Source organism: Macrobrachium nipponense, chromosome 1, assembly GCF_015104395.2.
Source record: "Macrobrachium nipponense isolate FS-2020 chromosome 1, ASM1510439v2, whole genome shotgun sequence".
Taxonomy (NCBI): Eukaryota; Metazoa; Arthropoda; class Malacostraca; order Decapoda; family Palaemonidae; genus Macrobrachium; species Macrobrachium nipponense.
The window spans coordinates 3,161,730-3,187,873 of record NC_087200.1 but is presented as its reverse complement, the minus strand read 5'-3'; the positions used below and the strand labels follow the sequence as shown (position 1 = coordinate 3,187,873).

Sequence of the window (26,144 nt, the reverse complement as noted above, 5' to 3'; positions counted from 1 at the left end):
CGGAAGTGTGGTCGCTGCAGCGCGGCAACCACGAGCGGCGGCGGCACGCCCCCCTCTCGGTACGGCGAACGGCACTTCACAGCGGCTGTAGGCAAGACTGTTACCACGTGAGGCGAGTACACCAGGTGAGGAGGGACGTCGTCACCTGGTTGCGTGGTCACACTCCATATGGGTGACCGCAGTAGGCCCAGACATAGAACCGCAGCCCCTGGACACTAGCACGCCCTGCAAATGGAAGGACGCCCATACCTCACCAAGGTCCACCCTCGTGGCAGTAGCACCTGCGGAAATAACAGTAGTAGCGATTAGTGGGGGGGAAGTCCCCTCGCGCGGGGGGGTGAGCCCTCTCCGAACAAGTGGAAGACCCTAATACAATTGTACATCGGGCACCGAGCGCCGCCCTGCGCTCGACGGATCGGGCAGGAGAAGAATGCCGTAACCTCCCCCCCCCCCCAAGGGGGGAAGGGCCATCTGTGGGAGCTGAGTGGGGGGGGGGTTCTCGTTCCCCACACCCGCACAGTACCCATGTACCCAACAACAATATAAGAGCCCGAGAGCAATCGTGCCATCGGCCCGAATGCAAGGGCATAAGGATCAATTCCCTGAACTGAGCGAACTTGAACCAAATAAATATTGATGCAATCAATAATAAGGAATAAAATGAAAAATGCGTCTTGCATTACGATTCACTTCACAATGAAAAAGGGCTTGGATCGAGCGCATTTGCGCCCTCGGTACCGAGCGCAAGGGTAAAAGGATCCATTCCTTACCTTTATGGATCAAGGTTTATGGAAACCTTGATCCATAATGAATTGATGCAATCAAAAAATATATGAAAATGAAAAAGAATACTGCGCTTGCGATTTCACTTCATACAAATAAAAAGGGGAAGGATCAATTCCCGGGAAATAGCGGAAACATTGATCCCAGTAAAACAATGCAATCACAATAAAAAATGAAAATGAAAAAGAACTGCACTTGCGATTTCACTTCATTCAAAATAAAAAAGGGGAAAGGATCAATTTCCGGGTAAGCTCGGAAACTGATCCAAAATGAGTATTGCTACAATCAAAATAATATATGAAAATGAAAAAGAATACTGTACTTGCGATTCCACTTCCATACTGAATAAGTTTCCGTGCCGAGCGCATTCGCTCGGCAACGGGCATACAGGTCAAAAAAAATATAAATGAAAAGAGCACTTACTTACGATTTTCATCTACACATTTCCAACCCAAATATACGCTCGGAGCGAGCGCTCCCGCCCTCGGCACCGAGCATACACAATACGAGGATCATTTCTGGGAAATGAATTCCCGCACTTACGCCCTTCAGTCCCGGCACTCGGGTAATCGGAGGGCGTGGTGAAACCAAAGATCCTTTAATTCACAATTGAATTCAATGGAAATAAATATGAAAATGATTGTACTTACAATTCAGTTTCACTAGATAAATAGAAAAAGAAAAAACACAATCATGCGAAAGCAACGACGATGAAGCGGGCAGAGAGCGATGATACACGTCCACGACGCCAGAGGCCGAAAGCAAAAGTGATTTGTTTACCTACCAGTCGCGCGCTGCGCGCCTGTCGGACAAGCAGTTAACTACCGAACCCCTTGTTCGAAAGCTTACGACCTATCCAGCTGCCGCTAGTACCTTCCTATTGTAAAAGGACCGAACCCGGTTTTTGAAGGTTTGTATGCCGTGTCGGAACAATAAACAATCCCAGAGCAAATGCAACTGTTAGGCAGCAACTTGAGAGCCAAATTGCAATCTAACAAACATAAATAACAGTTCAAATCAATAAAATAAGGATTAAATAACCCTTACATACCACTGGCAATCGTAACTTTAATCCAAGGCAGCGGATATTTTGGTTGTGCACGGCAGGCTATGAATTTGTTAGAGTACATTTAGCTGGCATTTCCAGTGCAAAAGCGCAGTCAATTATTTTCGGACTTTGGTATCTATTTGCATGTAAATATGACAAATTTTCTAGGACAATTTGTATTTTTCATAGCTACAAACCTGAGGTCTTAACAATAGGATAACTTCTAGTGCCTAGCTGGATCCAGTTAAAAAACAGATGAAAGCAAGGAATCTTGTGATATCTAGCAACGCATGCGTAACTCGGGCGAGGAGCGGTCAAGGACCACACCGCTACGCCAGTCTTTCTTTGATCGCCTGGGCGAGAGTAATGTTTACCTCTCCTGGCCTTTACCCGGTTCATTGCCCGTTTCACTGTCGTTTAGTGCGTGTGTGTGTTTGGCAGATATTATGGCTGCTTCTGCTCCTTCTAGGCCTTGTCAACGTGTGTGCCCCGGAATTCCAGGTTTTATGTGCTCTCGTCTTCGGCTTCGGCAGCGGCTGACCCCAACGTCGTGCAGTAGGTGCCGTTCTAATTTTTGTACTACGAATCCTTGCACGGGATGCCGGGCATGGCCTTAAGAGCAGTGGAAGTCATTTTATGGCAAGTGAGAACGTCGGAGAGTTTCAACTCTTCGTTCATGGGAAGGTTTCTCACCCCTTCCTGTTTCGTCTCCTGCAGTATTCAACCCACATAATAGACTTGTCCCTGTGTCTCCTCCCTTTTCTTTCTTTGATTCATCGCTGGAACTATCGGGAGGCCACCAGGCTGATGTTTGTAATGTCGCCCTTCTTCTTCGGGAGTTATTTGATTCCCAGGAAGGGGGAGGCTTTATTTTTTCATCATTCTCATTTCTTCCAGTTGGAGGCGTCCAAGATGGCGGCAATTGGAAGACACTCGGGCTAGGGGAGTAGGGGAGTACCCCGTCCTGGAGGGGTTGCATGCGTGCCTTTTGGAGGCTCGCTAACCCCCCTCCTCCTCAGGCTGGCCAGGCCATCCCCCCTCCTCCCGGCCTCGTCTTCGTGGGTAGTCGAGGTCAGCCATCTTGTATTGCTCCGCCAGTGACTGTTGCCACTTCTTCGAGTCGGAGGGAAGCTGTGACGTCACGGGATCCATCATTGTGTGTTCCTCCGCCAGTGGCGTCTGATTCCCCTTCTCACCGGGGGGAGGCCGTGACGTCACTCCCATCATCATCTGAGCACTGCCTCTCTCTGTCGTGACGTCATCTCTGCCGCTCCGGTCGCTACTGCAACCACCAATACCAGAATGTAGCCTCCCTCCTAAAAAAGTACTTCAATTTGCTGCTATGAGCATCAGTCGAGAATTGTGGCCCATCAAGGCAGCACAATGTGACCTCTAAACTCTTCTCGAAGTAAGTACTTTCTCCTAAATTATGACTTATGGCATAATTCAAGTGCTTTCTCAAGAAGTGGCCGCTTTCCAAGATAGGTGGCCGCTATGTCGCCGTTCAGTCATTTACCCTAATATAGTTCCACGTGGGGCATTTCTTTGGAAATTTACTTTTTCTACAGTTTGGGTTGCTTAGGGTAAATTATTGATGTACGACCATTCATTCGAAGAAAGACAATTTTTTCACTTGATATTTATTTGGTGAAGCAACAATACAATTAAATATTTAAACATACCATTCAAAAGACTAAAGTTTCGTCAACAAAATGAAATATATGAAACTGCCATAAAATAAAGCATAAAATAATGTGAAGTCTTCGTAAAATGCGTGTTTAAAGCAGTTTTTAAATCCAACATGTAGCCTGGTCGGAGTTTGTCCATTTCCTTTCCACATTGGCTGTCAAGTCCTTCCCAGTCCTCATTTGAACAATATTTGCATACGTATATATGTAACGTTTATTGTTATTATTCAAGATTGTAGTTGTAATAAGCACAATAAAACAACATTTTGTTGCCTATACCAGTGAAAGTATGAGACGTCTTATTCCCGGGGTCATGTTTTAAACCGAGATGCACTTTTACCTAGTAATTGGTGATTTTATCCTTACTGCCATAACAGCTAAAACTCCACAGTGCTTATTGGATTGTAATTATGCAAGTTTTAATTTTAATTCACTCCAAATTCCACTTGAAATATCTGAGTGTTTGTTTACAACAAAGCCGTGCCAGGAACAATTTCTCAGTCTTATTGTACAGGGTGTCCATAAAGTCCCAGTACCATTACAAGTACAGGCAGTCGCCAGGTTACGACAGGGGTTCCGTTCTTGAGACGCGTTGTAACCCGAAAATCGTCATAAGCTGGAACATCACCAAAAATACTAAGAAAACCTTACTTTTAATGCTTTTGGTTTATTCAAAACTATGTAAACTGCATTCTTATTGCATTTTGCATAAAAAAAACTTTCTAATATTGATTATTTTGCATTTTTGGTGTCATATTTCTTCTGCCAGATGGGCGTTGTAGGCGTCGTAACCCTGGAAATAATTTCTGATGAATATAATTGAAAAGCGCCTTAACCTCGGAACGTTGTAAGCCGAACCCATCGTAACCCGGGGACTGCCTGTATATATATTGCTCAGAAACCTTATAACAATAACAGAGTAATGCGGTTTTTTTTTAGATTTAAGTGTCTGAATGTAAGCTTGAGGAAATGTAGAACATTCTAAAAAAAAACTGCATTACTCTATGTTATATGGTTTCTGAGCAATAAATACTAATAATGGTACTGGGACTTTATGGATACCCTGTACATCTGGCTGCCAAAAGCACTGGTGAGCAGACGAGAGATTAATGAATTGTTTATGACAAAAATTTTCTATTTTTTTTTAGCTCTTTTCATTAAGTCTATATTACTATTTTGACTTTAAAAAAGACTTTAAAATTTTTTAATTGTATGGCTGAAATCAATGTAGCCTTTACATGCTAGGAAAGGCAAATCATCATTGTCAATTTAGTGGAACTTGACACATACGCAGATGCCTTTACAAACTGTTTTCATGAATTTTAGTTGTCATAGTAATGCAATAATGATAAAATTGCTCTAATATTTATATATATCACAAACAGATACGCTAAATTCACTTATTTCCACGGTTTTGTGCAAGTCTTATCCCAAGCTTGGAGGGTAAAAACAAACCAATTGGCAACAGTGATAAAAAATTAGGAAAGCGCAAACAACATATCGTAGCTAATGTTCACATCAAAACCGATGAAATTTGTGTCAGGAATCTGGTTACATTTACAACATCTAATACTTTCAAATGAATTATCAAGAGTACGAAATAAATCTATGTAATTTATGAGCTTATTCTGGTGTTTTAGGTAACTAGGGTAAAACATCACAGCAGGCCAAACAGGCCACCTACATTCAACGCTTGCCAACCCTCCGAAAAGTACATTATAACGCGTCCTGACACCGGAGATGGGCATCAGTCGCGACTTCTTGTTGGTGGTAGAACGGAGCTAAAGACCTCTACTCTCCTTTCGAACTAAGTATTTTCTCCAAAGTTAGAAATTAAGGCCAAATTTTAAGATTTAAACAGAGGGTAGTGAAAAGGGTGGCTACGGCAGTGGAAATCTCACAAAAAAAAAAGCTTTAGAAATTTTTACTTACAACTAAATGTTTCGCAAGATTGACGCCATCTTGATGTTTACGGAGTCGCTTGTGTCACAAACTTTCCCATTTCCTGTGCTAAATCTGCACACCACTTGTACCCATAGACCGCTGGTGGGGCACTTTCATCACAACAATCGTAAACCAACCTCTTACCAGCACTTATTCAAGGGGACTACGGCATTCTTTGCGGCGTTTTGCGCTCTTCAATTGTTTATCAGTGTTGTCAATTGGTATGTGTTTTACCCTCCAAACTAGGTATAAGACTTACACACAAAACCGGGGAAAATAAGTGAAATTAGCGTATCTATTTGTATTATATATACGTACATATTACAGCAATTTTATCATTACTGCATTACTATGACAACTAGAATTCATCGAAACAGTTTGTAAATGCATCGGCGTATGTGTGACGCTCCACTAGATTGGCAACGATGAGTCATTTTTCCTCACGTCGTCTGCTCGTAAGTATACATCCGAAACATTTGTAATTTTGGGGGGTTAATTTGGGTTTGCAAAAAAAGGGATAATAGACATGAATTAAATAAACATTTTGAAGTAAAGTTAAACTAAATATTGAGTAAAGTAAACATGAAGGGAATAAAGCTTTGCATCTCATAATCAGTGTTGTCGTCTGCTGCTCGTAACTGTGTTTGCGGAGTGAGTGCTTAGGAACCAGGAACCACAGCGTGGTTCAAGTGCACTGTGGAGTGATTAAGACCAAAATGTGTATAATTACAATCAAATAAGCACTGTGGAGTTTCAGTTGTGATGGCAAGTAAGGATAAAAACCACCGATTACAAGGTAAGAATGGAATTCAGTTCCAACCATAAACCCGGGAAGGAACAATTTCATACTTTCACTAATATAGGCAACAAAATGTTGTTTTAATTGTGCTGATTACAACTACAATCTTGAGTAAGATCAATAAACGTTACATATATACGCTAACATTGAGTGCTGGGAAGGCTGGGGAAAGATGGTGGCCGTCACTGATGAGAACCGTCCATGCAAAACGTAGCCGCCATATTGGATTTCAAAACTGCCTTGAAAACATATTTTACGAAGAGCTCACATGCTTATTTTAGTTCGTATGGGCTTTTCATATATCACATTATGTTGACGAACTTCAGTCTTTTTAAATGGTATGCTTAGAGTTGCAATTGTATTCTTGTTTCACCAATTAAATATCGAGTGAATAAGACCCGTCCACCGTGATGAGGGTTGGCCTGTCGTGATATTCTACCCTAATTTATGAGCTTATTCTGGTGTTTAACTAATTATTTACTTCGAGAGGAAAGTAGAGGTCATGAGGTGTTGCTCCCACGATCTATGATTCGTGACTGATGACCATCTCCAGTGGCAGGACGTGTTAAAGTACTTTTTCTGAAGGTGGGTCCGAAAACGGTCAAGGTGGCTGCGGCTAGTCCACTCGGTTGTTTATCCTACTTTGAGAGGAACGTAGAGGTCTCAAGGTGTTGCTTCCACGGACGTTGGCTCGTGACTGAAGTCTAACTTAGGTTTCTGGAAGTGCTAGTTATTTTATGGGAAAGTGGTCGCGCAAACGTACAGGTGGCCACCCTGACAGCACAGTGGTGCTTCACCCTAGAGAAAAGTCAATCACCAAAGTAATACTACATGGCGAGCCACTATTGCTTAGATTAACAGACTGATTTAACCTACAACGTATTTAAATAACTACCAAAATAGCGGCGAAACATTAACGATTCAATAGAGGGACTACGCAACACTATAATAGCTGGGTAGTTTTAGCTAGCAATCGAAGTCACTTGAGGCACCAGACCGTGAATGCGTCAAGAATTTGGTCAGAATTACCTCAAAACCTCCAATTTAACACAATTTCCAACTCACGAATTCAACTTCAACCACAGTCTTACCTCGACTGATCTTCAATTCGATCGTCCAGTCAATATTTTCGGTCGTAATTGATTGATTTCTGACCTTGAATCTCCGTCGGCACAATAGAGACAGCCATTTGTTTACAAGTCGACCACTGTCGCAGCCTCGCAGGGCTGCCACCTCAACGGTATTTCCCTAGACGGTTGCTCAAAATTCCCTACAATCGGATTTAAGATTATATAATTATATATATATAATATATATATATATATATATATATATATATATATAATGATAATCCTAAATGGCCTCCAAATGAAAGATTTCTAGATCCGCCACTGCCTACGGCTAATCGTTCAAATTCCCCCCCCAATAACTTTCAATGTAAATATCCATTGCATGACGTCGATAAGAATAAAAAAAACAATACGCAAAAATTCTGATGTGCATATATGTTTACTCCTAAATCTTAACATTAAAACGCAAGTCTATACATGAAAAGTATTTAAATAACCAAATGCAGATTTGCTACTTGAAGAAACGAAATGAATATTGTGTGATTATGACAGTATTACCGTCTCACCACGTAGTGTTACTATTCATAGAAACTCAAGTCAGATATCACTGGCAAAATAAATTTATCATGAGTTTTTATTGGGGATTTAAAAAGTTCATGATAGTGGCTTTTGGTGGAGAATTCCCTAGATTTTCAGCTATCCACCAAAGTCTTTGGCTATCCACAAAGCATTCACCTAGGGGATGGAAAATTCCCTAAAAGTGGGGGCCCTGGCTAATGTCCCCAAGGTTGTTTATAAAGAGTCGTTTTTTGGCAAAGACTGAAGGAAGATAGGAAGGCTCAAAATAGGAATGTTAATATACTAGTTGCCAACCCCTAAAGTGAACACAATAGTTTGACCGCTCAGTGTTCAGATGGCGTTGTAGGTATATCGCAGGTCGTCTGTTTGTTTATATTTAAAATTTGACAGTTGACACAAACGAAATCGTGGCGCCAACAGTGAATAAGTCACACAAATGTGTTGTTTGCAATAAACGAGAGAAACCGATCCTCAATAAGTGTTTCACAGGTACCCTAATGATAAAGAACGGTCATTACTTACAGCATAATACATTAAATATGTGCTACTAATCAGTAATCCCCACTGATATTGGCTATAATATTAAGGCAAGGCATCCGCAGTACATTTTTTTTGTTTCAAACTTTTTTTTTTTTTTAAGTTTACTGAGTAACTTTATGACTTCATCACACTCAAACCAGCAACCAAGCAGTGCTGTGCAATTCAGGAGTGTTAAGAGAACTGAAAAAAAGTGCTGGTTTAGAGAGTAAAAGTGTTCAAGGTATGTCAATGAAAGTATAAGCCTACAAGGTTAGAAAGGTTAGAAAAAACTTCCAAAATTCTTAGCCTAACCGAAACTGATTAGTATCACAGCAAACATGCCGATAAATGTCCAAAGGCTAGACAGATTTAGTATCGGGGATGATCCAAAATCAGTGGGTAAAAGATCGAAAAAGTGGAGAAGCAGCTTCCAAATTTATTTAGAAGCACTAGGGAAAATGGATAAAAAGCAGCAGAAACCATTGTTACTTCATACTGCAGGTTTAGAAGTTCAGGAATTTTACAGAAGACAATTGAAGGGCTTACAAATCCATTTGCTCCTCAAGCAAATATGTACTTTGAATGTTATTAGCTCATCGAAGCCTCGCAGGAATCAGGTGAGACAGTAGATTCATTTGTGACTAGGTTAAGGAAATTAGCTTCAACTTGTGAATTTGGAGATCTAGACCAGAGGTTAATAGAGCAAATTATAGTAAAGACTAACTCACAAGAGCTTAGGAAGACATTGCTACAAGAAAAGTAGCTAACCTTGCAGAAAGTTCTAGAAATAGCAAGAGCGCATATTTCCCAAGTCTAAATGAGTAGCTGATTCACAGCCAAGAAATACGTTTGGCTGTAGCTCCGAAAATAGCCATAGGATTTTTTCAAAAATAATCTCAATGTGATTCCCACAAAAAAGTTACCATATATTGCCCAACGTAACCTTAACCTAACCTAACCTAACTATAGAATAGTAGAATGATTTTTTGTATGCTGGTGAAATAGGATGGCATAACATATAGTATTATATCACCTAGATGCTTGATATGGAGGAACCTCATCCAAATTCAGGAGTTGAGGCAAAAAACCTCACGACAACTAAATTGAAGGTAGTATTGTGTGTGCAGCAGGCATTTCTCCACCAAAAAATAACTTCATCCAGCTTCTGACAAACACTGCCACAATGCTGCCCAGATCAACATGTGGAAGGTACATGTTATCTATTTTATTTATGTGTAGTCATTATAATATTATCAACTGATTTTTTATCAGTGAGACATATTTTTCTACATAAAAAGCCTGCATCTATTGCACATTACAGGTTCTACTAGCTGCACCAGATCAGATGTTGACCTTATAAAGATAAGTGAGTTATTGAAAAATGCTGATTTAATTGTAGCCATATAAAGCTTAGATGCCTTTTTACATGTGGGTATGCTGCAAAGGAAAATGAAAGGTAAACTCGCAAGCACTTTTGCCGTATACGTACTTTATTCTGATAGCAGAATAAGTACACAGAAAGCACTTGCCAGTATTCTCACCTTTCATTTCCTTCATGGCATTCTTTGTTTTCATCTATTTATATTTTTTTCCATGTCAACTTTGGATATCTATTCATATATGTATGTATATAGTCTTTAATATTTATATAACTGCAGTACATAATTTAGTAAAATGATTTTTGTGCGCTATATTTTTGTGTATATTTTTATATAAATATATTTTGTATAATGCACTTATTGTTGAAATACATATTTTCAGATACATCAATAGATTTACACCACCAAGCAAATTACACATCAAACTAGTTGCTGACTTATCCACACGAGAATTTGCACAACCTTGAATATGGTGTGTGTTTTGATGTGCAGTTTGTATATGTTAAAATTTTCTGAATGATAAGTGCATCACAATTATTCTAAATATAGTTAATCTTGTAGGTATCATTCCTGCTCTGGAGAATAGATCATCTGACATAAGAGCTTCATCCTTGAAACATGGTAAATGGTCTATGCTTTTGGTAGATATTCCAGTTTTGCTTTTACTAACTAGAATTCATATAGTAGGTAAAGATTGACCTTTAAGATTTTGTTATATTATGCTACACATATATTCACTTTGTCTCAGTGAAAAGTGTTAGACTAATTGTTGTATTATGGCTATAAGGTTCATCTATCAACTGACCAGTGAAAATTCCAAAGAAGATTGTGAAAATATTGAATTAAGTGAAAATGTTCAATCAGATATTGGTAAGAAAATCTTGTTTAGTAGGGTTTTTGTATGTATTTATGCCTAAAATACTTATGATTTTACCATCCAAATGATAAAGTATGATATGGCATTTGTTTTCATTTCATATTATTTGCATTTCCAGAATTTACTGATGGTTATCCAAAGGATACTGGCCGTGAAGTGTACGTAATGCCACAGTAACAAGCATTATGGATAATATTAGTTGTATTGCTACAAGTGTTAGTCCTACTACAATATTATGACTGCTTGACCTACATTTGCTATTAATACTGCTACTACTACTACCCTTCCTCCTACTGCTGCTGCTGCTTCTACTACAATTACTACTAATGATGGTGTTGATTGTAGCATTCTCAATGGAAATGATAATTTACAAAATCCTGAAATACAGTATGAGACCATAAATTAGGGTTACACGAAGAAGGAGAACAAACATTCACAACCATAAATCAAATGGTAAGATGTTACCAGAATCAGTTTTTTAACAGATCAAAACAAAATATTTTTCCCCAATAAATGGTCAGATTCTGAAATACAATTAAATAAATAAATAAATTTCAAAAATTTTATATATATATATATATATATATATATATATATATATATATATATATATACAATTTAATAGTTATTCTTATGTTTGCACTATGTATTTAATTCTTGAAGAAAACCTTTTTTAGTATTATGTTTTCTCATATTTACAATTATATTAGAGCCTATTTGCATGTAATTCATCATGCAATTTTGGTTTGCTTGTATTGTGTTTGTTGTTTTTTTTTTTTTTTTTTTGTTTACAATTTTTGTATATGCACTATTATTTACCGAGTTATTTTTTCTTATGTATAATTTATTAAAGTTCATTTGCATGTGATTTATCTTTGCATTTTGGTTGGTTTGTAGCGGCCTTATTTCTATTTCCAACCCCCTTTTGATTATTTTTGCGTGTGATACAATTTAGTGAGTTATTTTGTTCCTTTTGTTTGTATATTTATACATTTATTCGTTTATGTTACTAAAGAGTATACATGAGTGCATCATGCATTTCCGTTTCAATAAAAAAAAATTACAATTGTGTTTTATATACACCTAATATCTCCATTCTACAATGGCCTACAAACTGTAATTAAATGTATGCCTACACTTATGCACTTGTGGCTAAGTTTAACAAATCAATGTATGGTATATTTTACTTTATTCGAACATGATATTGTATAGAACATTTAAAAATGGTTGTAATATACAATACTTAAAAATACACTGAGAAAACTAAGGAAAATGTATTCTTAATCTATATATGTACCTATTTGTAAATTTGCAATTTAGTTACCTAAAATATCATAAGAATATCATAAATATAAGTAAAATATACTGACGTAGTAATTGCAAATTATGAACAAATTTGTCGCAAAATTTACAATCGAATTCCATCCTATATTCCCGTAGGCATTACCGCTCTGAATGTTTAACCGTTCGCTCAATAGATGGAGCTATTCGTTTCGCATGGGACTATCTGGCATCTTTTTTCGCACACTCATTTTGATGGTTTTTTGGGCTATAAATAGTTTTTAAAAAATTTTAGTTACTGTAAATTTAATTAAAAACTTACATAGATAATTTCAATATAACATTGGAGAGTTGGACAATGTAATTAATAAAACATTTTTGGCGAATTAACTGTTTTCTACCGTACGTGTTAATAATAAGTATGGTAAAAGTGTATCGCACATATATAGTAGCTTGTTTTACCTATCTATGGGATGTTAATAACGGAATTTAACATGTTTCATCGATAAAAAGGTACTAATTATAATTCAATCATATTATTTTAATTGTAAATCGAGCTACTTGACTGCTAAATATAATCAATGAGACATTTTTGGGGTGACATATAGATCTCTTATTTAAGATAATTTTAACACGTTTCGTTAAAAATGTAATAAATATTATAAAGCTATATCATTTCGGTATTAAATCGAGTTATTTTAACGCAAAATATAATTGATAAAGCAATGGTCTACTTTCCACCGTACCTGTTAGACTTTCTATTGTCAAAAGCTGGCCGGATAATGACCGAAAACTACAAAAAAGGTATTTACCCTACGCTTGAAGATTTTTGATATTGCAAACTAAAAACATTAGCCGAGAGAGAACATTCAGTATCTCTGCAGTATTTTTCTTAAAAAAAAAAAAAAAAAACAAAAAAAAAAAAAAAAAAAAAAAAAAACGCTATTTCTGCTTGTCTACCCTCGGGTTAGATACTGTTCCTTTCGCTATATTTTTCTTTCCAGTTATTTTAAAAGTTTTAGGCTCGTGTACAGTGTTACGATTTCACATACGCTGTTGTTTTATTACGATAAACGAACGTTAAATAATATATTCATTCGTGCTTCATTATGCTAAACGACTCGCTGATACTGAATGAATCATACTATATAAAAATTTATGAACTCATTGGAAAATAGAAGTAAAAAAGAAACAAATAAACACAATCGAGTTTATGTGCAACGTACACACTATCTGTTTTTTTTTCCATCCTGTGGTGTTTTCGCATGGTAACATAGCGTCCCGGGCTTTAAATAGTTACGCTATGTGTAAGTTTTAGGTAAATGAAAGGATATCTGGGTGTACATTTGCTACTGAAAAGTGTTTTAATAATTTACTGTGTGCAAATTACACCGTTAATATTCGAAATGGGATATTATTTAAAGCCCGGGACGCAGTGTTACCATGCGCAAACACCACAGGCAGATGGGCAGATGGAAAAAAAAAACAGAGTATAGTATATAAAACCATCAATTATGACCGGTCACCGGGAGCTCTCTTCAGTTGCTCACTAGACGCGGTAGGCTAAGGGTACGTCCCATGGCTCCAGTTAAGCTAAGTAATACTTAGTTTTTCCAGATCACTGAGCTGATTAACAGCTCTCCTAGGGCTGGCCCGAAGGATTCGACATTTTTACGTGGCTAGGAACCAATTGGTCACCTAGCAGCGGGACCTACAGCTTATTGTGAGATCCGAACCACACTATATCAAAAATGAATTTCTATCACCAGAAATAAATTCCTGAAAGCGTTGCCAAATGCACGATCCATGGTTAACTTTAACCTTAAATAGAATAAAAGTTACGGAGGCTAGAGGGTTGCAAATTGGAATATTTGATGGTTGGAGGGTGTATGATCAATTTGCATATACCAATACCAATTTGCAGGCCTCAAACCTTAGTAGTTTTGTTTAGAACTGAGTGCTGACAGACGGACTGACAGACAATGCCGGGACAATAGTTTTCTCGTACAGAAAACTAAAATGAGCAAAGATGCAAAATGAGATAATTTTCATTTTGATATTTATCATTGCGGACAAATTGTTTACTCCATAGTGTTACAGCTCCAATCTAATTCTCGTACTCTAATATATCTGGTTTTCTACAGAAACTAAATAAGTTCTCACGTTATGTATTTGTTTTTCTACAGAAACGTATTAAGTTCTCACGTTAAGGACTTTATTTTCTATAGAAACTAATTAAGTTTCCTCTTTATGGGATCCAAAAGATTATTAGTTAGCAACCAATATGGACACAAGAGGCAGTTAGGCCTATACCTGCGACGCTCTTTAAGATTTGGCCTCCATTCGCAGGAGAACCCCGATGAAGGTTTAGAGTGTAAAGCAATTCAAATAGATTTGAGCGCTCTTTCGATGTATAAATCACAAGGCACGTAGTTTTGAACGTCCAAAAGCTTGGAGTGGGTGGAGGCGCATTACTACTTCACCAGCGAGATGCTGTTGATCTTCAGTGAACCAAGACCTATATTGTGTCTGGAGTTCCGAAGGGTAGTGTGCTTGGTTTACTACCATTTTTAGTTCATATAAATTATACGGTTGCAGGCCCGTGCCCAGAGTTTTTAAAGGGGGGAGGGGGTCATTTTTCCAAAAACTGATCCTCTTCTATAAATGCCTTTGCATATATAAGTATATAAAGATGAAAATACCTTGAAAATGTTTTTAGTTATATTAAGAAGAACATTGGGTATGCGGTCAATGCCCCTCTACCCAATGAGAGTTGTTATTCAAAGTATTGATTTGGGTTAACAGAATTTTTACTTATAGTGTTGAAAATTTGCACCAAAATTCAAACAAGAATATTTCTTCAGTTTTATTAATTGATTCATGTATTACGTTAACGATAGCATGTACATTACTTTATTTGTTGTTATTTTATGTACTTTGACTTAACAAAAAACATTAATCATTTATTACCGAAAATATGGACTTATACATTTTTTTTTTTTTTTTTCCTTGGGGGTGGGAGGGGGGGGGGGGGGGTGGGGGGGGGGGGCGGGTGGGGGCTTGTGTTCATTCGACCTCCCCGACCCCGCCCTAGGTAACGGCCTGGGTTGTTGATTTGGAGAACAAGATTGTTGCAGTGTGACGATGGTGCAATTACAAGCGTGTAAGTGAAGTGCCAAATTTGAATGCCAATTGTGGGTTTTTTTTTTTTTTTTTTGTTGTTAGAATCCGCAAACAATCTTTCACGCTGGTATCTGCATTCTTACGTCTATATTCGCTTTGTATCATCGTTTATTTGTTTATTATCCGCCTTCCCTCGTGCTATCTCAAAAAAACGTAAGCTAGGCTGTCACAGAGAAAGAAAAATACCCGTGCGTCATAATACATTGAGTTATGGCACCGGGAAACCAGGACAGAAATTCCACTTCGAATCTGCGCCATGTGTCAGATCTGTGTCAACAATAGCAGTCATCTGGTTTCTACATCTTCTGTTCGTCTTTTATTGTCACTGTTTATATCATGTTTCAAACGCGCGACAAATGCTGTTATACGCAGGAGGCACCAATTTTGGGGGCCAGGCAAGTTTGCCATCAGAGCATCTCGTGTCTATTTGTTCTCGGCCAAGATAAACGAAACGCATATGTTGGCATGTTATTTAAGCTTATATAAAATCAAACACTGACACATACAAAGAGAGAGCGTCTTGCAGCTAGCAATCGCAAACGGTTGTTGCAGTACACTGCTAACTCTATACGGTGGACTCTAACTGAAACAAAAAGATTTTTGTTTTGTTTCGTAATTCTATTACAAGATGTTCTTGTCTAAACAAAGACTTGTAATGACCAAATACTCTCGAAAGAAGATAGAACCTGCATAGTCATCGGTACTTCACATATTCAAATATGTGATCAAAGCCAAAAATCACAAAATATTACGACTGTGAAGATCACTCTTGAAGAAGTAACATTTCTTGCTCGGGTTTCATTATGGATCGATGGAAATGATCCAATAAGCTTTTTTGGAATTTTTTCTTCTTTCTTTTTTCATTTTTTTATTAATGTAACAAATTAACATATCCTTAATTAATTTAGTCTTTCATTATAATTACACTGCAAGAAACTTTGCTGGCTAAAGAGAGGCCAATAGAACTATTCTTTTTTACGTGCATAAAATGAGGGAAGTAATTAGCAATGAAGTGGAGAGAGAGAGAGAGAGAGAGAGAGAGAGAGAGAGAGAGAGAAGAGAGAGAGGAGAGAGAGAGAGAGACAGACGACAGACAGACAGACCGTCAAAGAAGAAAATTGTTGGAACATCCCTGCTCAAACGTGCATTGAGGAAAGTCTGGTCACTTTTAGAAGACTTTGGTATACTACATCTTTCGTGCCAGGGAAGACAGCACGACTAATATGAAGAATCTTTGATTTCGCTTTATATAATAGCAATGATTTATTACGTTGGCACGTATTTACTGGAATATAAATGTATATAAGCTAAATAAACATTTCGGTTTGCATTTTGTTCTATTATATTTCATTCATAATTGTAAATATTTTTAGGAAGAAATTAAGAGTGTATTCATTCATGATACTGATTCAGGATGGAACAAGGCGTGATCTGACCTCCAACTTACTCAGGACAGTGCAAGGTTTTCACCTCACGCATAAGCTTTAACCATTTTATCCTAATTTAAACGGGAAGGTGGGGTTATCGTAATTAATACTCATAGTTGTTACCACTCAAGGAACAAATAAAAAGGACACAAGTTAAACACGTTCGTATATCCTCAGTTGTAAGTGGTAACACAAAATGATCGAAAAGAAACATAAATTCAGTACACCAAATGAATTAAAACAAGCTAAAATCTAAGGTCAAATAGCCCATTGTTTCCCCAACGAAACTTAAAATAAATATGCTATATTTCATTAGAAATAATTTTTCTGCACTGTTTAACATGCATTTTTATTCGTTTACATTTTCATTCTAATAAATAAATCATAGGTATCGAATCCTAAAATTCCTGTATCTTTAACTCGACGCGAAACACCTTTTTCAGACCTTTTTATAGGCTATTCCATAAACCTTCCTAAGCCCCCAAACAAGAAGAAGAAGAACAACAACAACAACAAGAAAGTAGCTTGTAGGCTTTCTCCCCGAGTAAGCACAAATATGTGTTGAGCAACATGAAAAGTTACATTTCATATATATATATATATATATATATATATATATATATATATATATATAAAACCTTGCCCCTTCTATTTTTGTATATGAAGCTCTTGTCAACTTCTCTTGTATTCAGTGAAAACTTGAAAATGTTAGGACAAACTACGAAAGTACTTCTTCGAAGTCCTGGTTTTCACTCGCCTTCCTAAGTGGATTTTGTGATATTCTCAAGAATATATTCGTGCCACATTGCATATAATATATATATATATATAATATATATATATATATATATATATATAAATGTGTTAATTGCACGAAAGTAATTGGCACTTTTTTCATGTTTTGTCTTTCCTTTGTGCGCCTTAAGCTAATAAACGAAAACCACCTACTTTCTTTTGTGATTCCTTATATATATATATATATATATATTATATATATATATATATATATATATATATATATATATATATGTATGTATACGTATACAGGTGACTACCCAAAATGATGTCATCCGATATGCCTACAAACTTACAAGCTACCTGTAACTCTATACCATCTACAATTGTTAATTTAATATCTACCTTCTACATCTAAATGTAGACAATGCAGACAATTAAAAAGTCTGTTAATACTAATGTGTTCCAGAGTGCAAAAAATCAAAGAATAAAAGAAAGAAAGTCAGTCCTCGCTCTTTTCAACGTAATCTAATGATTGAAGTCGTTGAAATAATTCCATATCTTACTGAAAAAAACAGTAGTTTGGTCTGTTTGTCTGTTGACTGTAACACTTAACAGCAGACGGACCAATTTATTAGCATTAGGGGTTAAAGAGGTGTGAAGGAGAGAGGGTCTTTCCTGCTCAGTGACTACCTAACAAGACCAAGCCATTTTCATATCGTTGCTGAATAATGGTAAGATAGGTGAAAATTACATCCGAGAAAACTACCACTCGGTTGGTAGTTGACGGTTAACAGTTAATTGTGAATTCTTATGTTCTGACAAGTAGGGAGGCAGGTACAACAACATAGGAAATAACAAGAAAAGGAGATGAAAAATTCGAGCGTTAGCTCGGCAAAAAAAACACCTGTGTTAGATAACTTCCTTTAGAGTACAGTCACATCGTTTGGGCTGTGGCACACGGCCTCACCACCCGGGTATCGGGCCCCACTAGCTAGTTCGTACAAATTGTGGGACGTTACTATTAACGTTTTCCAGGTAAAGAGTATTTTTAGGTAAGACCTCCTCCCTCCCTCCCTCACAAAGATAAAGTAAACGGCGCCCATTTTCTCTGGAAGTCGACTTTTACCGAAGAATTTCTCTGCGCAGTTATACAACCCTTTAACGCTACCTTTATTCATCGTTTTCCTCCTCCGTTCTGTGATTGGTCTACCCTTCCGCAGTTCTTTTTCCTCTCTCTCTCTCTCTCTTTTTCTGTGCAACTTTTGCAACCTGGCCTCGAAGCCTTTTGTACCGAGAGCCAGAGGAATTTCTGGAACGACCCCAGAGGAAGAAGTTTGAAGTCAAAAGACTCGTCAACAACGTTACTTTACCTAGGGAAAGGTTTTTGTTTACGTCCATGGGCGACCGCACATAATGGCAAGAGGGGCACTTGCCCCTCACCCTTGAAATTCTGGGAAAATTATATATATATTATATATATATATATATATATAGATATATATATATATATATATGTATGTATAATATGTGTATAGATTAATATATATATACATATATTATATTATATTATATATAATATATATATATATATAAGATTTTTGCCACGAAGGAAAAAATGAAAAAGCGAGATAGCCTTGTAGTGTCAGTTTGGATATTAGGCCTTCTTTTGACTATGTCTTCCTTTGTAAAATCAGTTTGCCTTAGTAAAGGGTCCGAACAGGACCGAAAGTACTCGGCTATCTCGCTTTTCATTGTTTCCTTCGTGGCAAAAACCTTTATATATATATATATGATATTATAATAATATATATATATATATATATATATAGATATATATATATATATATATATATATATATATACGGCCCCTCTTGGAAAATATGCTGCTGGCGCCCATGTTTGCGTCATCGATCACAAAAAGTCTGTCAACCTTTGAATGTTAATGCAGGCCCGTACCGAGGGGGAAGGGGAGGGTGATGTCTCCCCAAGATTTCTGAAAGTCCATATTTTCTGTGACTATCCTTTTCATTGAACTGTACTTACGAAGAAATAAATAATTATTGTTTTTTTTTTTGCTAAGTCAAAGTATATAACAACAATTAAGTAATATACGTGTAATAGTTAACATAAATGAATCAATTAATAAAAGTAAAAAAAATATTCTTGAATTTCAGTGCAAACTTTCAACATTATAAGTAAAATTCTGTTAACCAAAGTCAGTACTTTGAATAACATCTAATCGGGTAGAAGAGCATAGACCTCATACCCAATTTTTCTTCTTAATATAACTAAAATAACATCTTCAATTATTTCATCTTTTATATGCCTATTATATGCAATGACATTTATAGAAGAAAAGGTCCAGTTTTGGGTAAAATGAAATCCCCCCCAACATAAAAATTCAAAATTTCAAATTCTTTGGCAGAGATTTGTTGATGCAGAATTGAATTCCAAAGCTTCGATTCTCCGGAACCGAAATTTTTCGAAAGTTGATATATAGAGGTGAGTACAAAACATCTGCTTGTATGCGTCATTCATTAGGCTATGCGTCTAGGGTTTTTCCATAGAACCAGTCTCTCTCTCTCTCTCTCTCTCTCTAAAATCCAAAATCTTCCATCTATGAGTCAACAACTTTTGAGGCTAGGAGATATTATTATTAAAGAATTATATTATTATATCAAAGTATATTATATCCAGACCACTGAGATGACTTTCAGCTCTCCCAGGCCTCTGGCCCGAAGGATTGGAATAAAATGCCAGGTCTAGGACCGAGGCCAAGCACTGGGATCAAATAGGTCATTCAGTATGATGATGAATGAATTAGAATTAAATTAAAAACTACACAAAGGCATGTGTTCTCACACTGGAAAACAATACATACATTTACTCGTGTTTCCATTCATACACGCTAAAAGGTATTTTAGAATAAGTTAAGTAACATTTTAAAATTTGGTTTTAAAATAAAACAAACGATAAAATTTTGTTGTTTTAAAATTCATTATATACTATAAGGGTTTATGTTCTTTTATCATTTGCTTATTTTTATATTTTATTAATGAAATCGCAGTTCCTCATAGACATGAAAATTGGAATGACTGAAAATACAAAACATTCTGACAAAATTTCCTCCATTGACTTATTTCCAAAAGTTGACATTGACACTGGTCATACTTTGGGCATTGTCACTATAGGAGCCTGGGCATGCGGGCTGCTCATCAAGTGCCCAAGTGTCCAGAAAGAGTAGATGGCCTATGAGGAGACGTGTCAGAATGACTCCCGTACATGTCTCTCTTTGAAAGTTGCTACTATTCGTCCGCTCTACCAGACAGTAGCCCAGACCAGTAAACGCTACTGACGATTCTTGATGCAATGAGGCAGTGACCAAAGCCTCTTCTTCGGAAAAGGACGTAGAATGCCAGGTGCCTACAAAATCTCCACGCTTGGCAGACGACATACAAATGCTGGCTTCTCTTTCATTTGGTTCACAACAGCCCCCGAAGTTATTCACAGATGACGTACATACCGCCCACCCTATACCGCCTCCACAAAAGCACCTGCCAAGGCGTGACGTGCTCATCATACCCACCTGGGTATCACCACCTGACTTAAACGTGCTTCGTATTATTATTATTATTTCTGTCATCGTGTCTGTGTTATGATGTTGGTTACTACGGCTACTCAGACTTTCGAAATTAATTTTTTTTAATATAAATCTAAATGTGATTTACCTACATATGTCTAGCCTGAACTGTGCTGACTGCTATGTTGAATTCCGGTATTGACGCTATAGGTTGCTCCACTATGTGACTAAACCATTTTAGGGCGTCTTGTATATGCACCTTTTTGATGTTGTGCCAGCGCGGCACTCTGTGGAAAGGGGCGGGGAGGAGATTTCAGATTGTTTGTTTAATTAACGCGATGTTGACACGACTTGCGAAAGGTCTGTTCACGAGCCTCAACTTCTGCTCTCAATTGGGTGTCAAGAAACACAGGCCTCAGAGGAACACGAAGTGTTTACAACTTACAAGGCTGAACGATTAGCTACTCTTCTTGACGAATGTTGTGTTTGGGAAATTGTTAGCAACGATGCTAAATATAAAGAATTGGTTATTTTAGATGTTAATGGCGGGATGGTAATTAAGGTTTATACCGTTTGGAGGAAAGAAATGCCGAATGGTAGAGCCAGGAATGCAATGAAATATTCGTTGTTACTGTTTTCGATTCTGTGGACAAAGACTGTATAGGATTCGTGCAACGTTATGGAATGGACATTATACATATATATATATATAATATACATATATATATATATATATATATATATATATATATATATATTATATATATATATTATATATATATATATATATATATATATATATAATATATATATATATATATATATATATATACTATATATATATTATATATACTATCACACACACACACACAGCATCACACACATATATATATATATATATAATAGATATATATATATATATATATATATATATTACATATATATATATATACTATATATAATATATAATACACTACATATATATACCTATACACACACACACACACACAACACATATATATATATCTATATATATATATATATATATATATATTATATAATATATTAAGTATATATATATATAATATATGATATATATAATATAATAATTATATATCAATTATAATATATATAATATATATATATATATATATTATATTTATGTATATGTATGTATGTATGTATATATGTGTATATTCTACATACACTTTGAAACGCATTGAGGAATTTCAACCAAACTTGGTATACATACTACTTATTTCTGGAATGTTCACTGTGGCGTCAAGACATCACTGTCACCAAAGGAGGGGACCGGGGTCTGGGAAAGGGGTGACATGTAAAAAAATAACCAAAACTAGAGAGATTAGTGTCTAATCCATAGTTGTTTGTTTGTATGGCGATTTTACGTTGCATGGAACCAGTGGTTATTCAGCAACGGGACCAACGGCTTTACTTGACTTCCAAACCACGTCGAGAGTGAGCTTCTATCACCAGAAATACACATCTCTCACTCAATGGAATGCTTGAGAATCAAACTCGCGGCCACCGAGGTGGCACGCCAACACCATACCAACCATGCCACTGAGGCGCTTTAATTCATAGTTGTCGAGGTTGCTGAGGTGAGTAGTGACACTCTTGAAGCGCTTTTAGGTCCAAGGTTCAGCCACAATAGGAAGGAGGGTGTGAGAGGCAATTATTGGACAGACAGAGAGATAGAGAGAGAGAGAGTTTATTGGTTATAATTATCATTATTATTCAGTAAATTAAACATATTCTCTTGGAACAAACACACCAAAGGGGCCACTGTCTTGAAATTCAAGCTTCCAAAGAATATTGGTTTCAACCTCCCACTGCTAAAGACCCCCTGACACTGCAGCAGTAACTGATCATGATACAGAACCAGTGATTTTTCGTAGCCCTGGGGGAGACGCGATCCTGCGACATCCGACCTTTTCTTTGGTTAACTCTACGTGAAACTTTACCAGGTCAGTGTTGCGAATTTTGTGAAAGAATATATTTTATAATAAATCTTTCGTTTTCTGTCTGTTTGCCTGTTTTTTCTATGAAAAATTTTCGTTCTGTGCTAGAGCAAATATCAGAATGATATTGTACTATCTCTCTCTCTCTCTCTCTCTCTCTCTCTCTCTCTCTCTCTCTCCTTTTCATTGAACCGTACTTTCAATTAGACCGCATACCCAATTTTTCTTCTTAATACGACTAAATTAACATTTTCAAGTATTTCACCTTGTATAGACCTACAGGGTGTCCATAAAGTCCCAGTACTATTACAAGTATTTATTGCTTGTAATGGTACTGGGACTTTATGGACACCCTTTATAGATGCAATGACATTTATAGAAGAAAAGGTCCAGTTTTGGTAACCCCCCCTCCCTTAAAAAAAACTCTGTTTACGGGCCTCGCTTCTTCCCTTGCCATCGTATCTTTCAGAGTGAAATATATCCGCTGTCCTCTCTATCCCCAGTTGGAAACACAAGACAATCGTCCTCCGTTCACTCGCTCGGTCTATCGTCCAGTCAAGAGCTCCAGCCACGATTCACTTCAGACCTCCTCGCAATTTCGCTCGAAGGCTCAGCAACGCATAAACCTTCCCCTGTCTGTTCTGTCTCTCTGCCTGATTGCAAACTGCAGCACAGTTGCTGCAGTCATACACGAGAGACACACGCGGTGTTCATATTAGTTTCACTGCAAAGTGTCTGTCTGCCGGGATACCATCTTTGGGGACAAGCGATGCTGACTCCTGCGGATAGACGTATCTCTCTCTCTCTCTCTATTTCTCTCTCTGTTGTTCTTGCTGCAGGCTCTCTCTCTCTCTCTCTCTCTCTCTCTCTCTCTCTCTCTCTCTCTCTCTCTGCATTTACTTATAGAATAGAGTATTGCTTTTGTTTGATTGATTTTGACAATGCAACCATACATTCTTTAGTCTGTGTGTGTGTGTGTGTGTGTGCATATACTTATAGATTCGAGTACTGCTTTTGTTTGCTTGATTTTGACATACATATTCTTTAGCCACCTCTCTCTCTCTCTCTCTCTCTCTCTCTCTCTCTCTCTCTCTCTCTCTCTTTCTCTCTTCTCTCTCTCTCTCTCTCTCTCTGTGTCTGCAAATATTTATAGATTAGAGTATTGCTCTGGCTTGCTTGATATTGACAATGCATCCTTGCATTCTTTACTCTCTCTCTCTCTCTCTTTAAATCAAGCGAAAACATCAGTGCTGTCTAGATGAACTAGTTGCGTAATATACATATGAAAAAAGACTCAAATGGTAATAAACCCCAAGAGGTAAAACCTCTTGAATGCGTGAATTAAACATCACAGTTCCAGAAGATCCTTTGGTCAGGTTTTTAGGACACGGATCCAGACGAATGGAGGAGGAGGAGTTCCAGGTCCTGCTAATGAGGTGAGTTGTGTCAATATAGGCGAGCAAACTTTTCTTGTTTTTCCTTGAAGTTCATCCCCTTCTAGGAGATGTATATTTCCTTTAGTTATATGTATATTAATATAGACATTATATATTTATATATGATTCTATTCCCTTTAGCGCGCGGATTCATTCATTCTTACCACCCACAGGGTGAAAAATAAGAGATGGGGTGTGCTAGGTCCTGACCGGTTTCGGCTTTATTTTCAAGCCATTGACGAAGGGCTGGTGCATAGTATTTTTATTAGTAGTTGCAAGTATACTTATGTACTATGTGCATGCATATATACATATATATATATATATATATATATATATATATATATATATATATATAGAAAGTAAGTATGGGCTCCTTTTATTAGACACACACGTGCGAGCACATCACACACATATATAATATTTATATATATACATATACATGTGTGTGTGTTTATGTATGTGTTTAAGTGTATGTGTGTATGTATGCATCAGACTCCCAACTCAGTATTGCTCCAGCACGCATAGAAATACCTGACTATGTAAATAATGAATGTCCTCATTTGATAAGGATTGTCCACTAAGTGACCTCTTGACCTTTTGACCTCCTGACCTCGTTGGAGACATCATTTCAACGCTCCCGTCCAGGTTAGACTTGCTTAGTTTTCATTTGTCTTCGTTTCGTTATAAAAACGGTTTAGTTTAATTATTGTTTAATGTTTTGTGCTTCGTACTTAGTTTATTAAAACAAAAATGATCATTCTTAACCGTTGAAAGAATTTCATTTTGCGGCCTAAACGTATAAAATGAGAAAAGGCTGATTTCAAAATGAACTTATTGAAAGGAATATGTGAATATTTCATGTCCATCTGTGGGAGTTTTATATTAATGTAAGTGAAGTGTTTTCCAATACAGAATGTCGAAATAACACCACTGAGAATATAAAAACAGTCAAAATGAAAATTGCTACGTTGATTAAAAAAACAGTTAAACAACACACGAATGGAGTTCTAAAAATAAAAATAAAGTATAATAGAGAAATATATAAAAACCGCGGTCGAATCAGTCCCTTGGGAAGAAACTGCCAAAGCTTTGATTCCGGGGAAAACAGAAATAGTATCTTACTTCAGACTATCATTGCATCAGTAGGGCAAGACATAAAGCAGCAACCTATAAGTATCAACGATGAAAACATGCTTCTGGAATATTGAAATAAACAATTTCTCTAAAACTCCGAAAAAAAAAATGGGCCGAAATTTTCTTCGGCGCAATCGAGTTCTCTGTACAGCATATAACGCTGTATGAATCGCATCCCATGAAACTTTCAGCCACGGGCTGATGGTGGCCTGTCCTATATCGTTGCCAGACGCACGATCGTGGCTAACTTTTACCTTAAGTGAAATAAAAATGACTGAGGCTAGAGGGCTGCAATTTGGTCTGTTTGATGACTGGAGGGTGGATGATCAACATAGCAATTTGCAGCCCTCTAGCCTCAGTTGTCTTTAAGGTCTGAGGGCGGACAGAAAAAGTTCAGACGGACAGACAAAATGGCCGTCTCAATAGTTTTCTTTTACAGAAAACTAAAAACCAACTGAGCTTATTTCCAACTTTCCGGATAAAACTGGAGAAGGTGAGTGGAAAGGGAGTCGTTTCTAATTGCCCGACTTCGGCAGGGGCTATATGCCAGTTTTGGTTCGTGAAAGAAGCCATGGTTGAATTTCCTTCACTTACTTTCATGATGCTGTTCAAACCTCGCTCACACACACAAGTGGTGGTATCTGAGGTCATGAAAAATGTTATTGTTATTATAAAATTTCATTTAACACACACATAT

General features: G+C 37.0%; 1 protein-coding gene and 1 long non-coding RNA gene across 5 annotated transcripts in view; both read left to right on the top strand.

Annotated features, from left to right (window-relative positions):
- LOC135219098 (bromodomain-containing protein 7-like) overlaps positions 1-26,144 on the top strand; it is a 339,758-nt gene that overhangs the window by 66,211 nt on the left and 247,403 nt on the right. The gene's annotated exons all lie outside the window — the stretch shown is intronic.
- LOC135220079 (uncharacterized) lies at positions 9,708-10,417 on the top strand. The gene is made up of 3 exons (XR_010315562.1): positions 9,708-9,796; positions 10,192-10,281; positions 10,359-10,417. It is a non-coding gene; the product is annotated as an uncharacterized LOC135220079 (long non-coding RNA).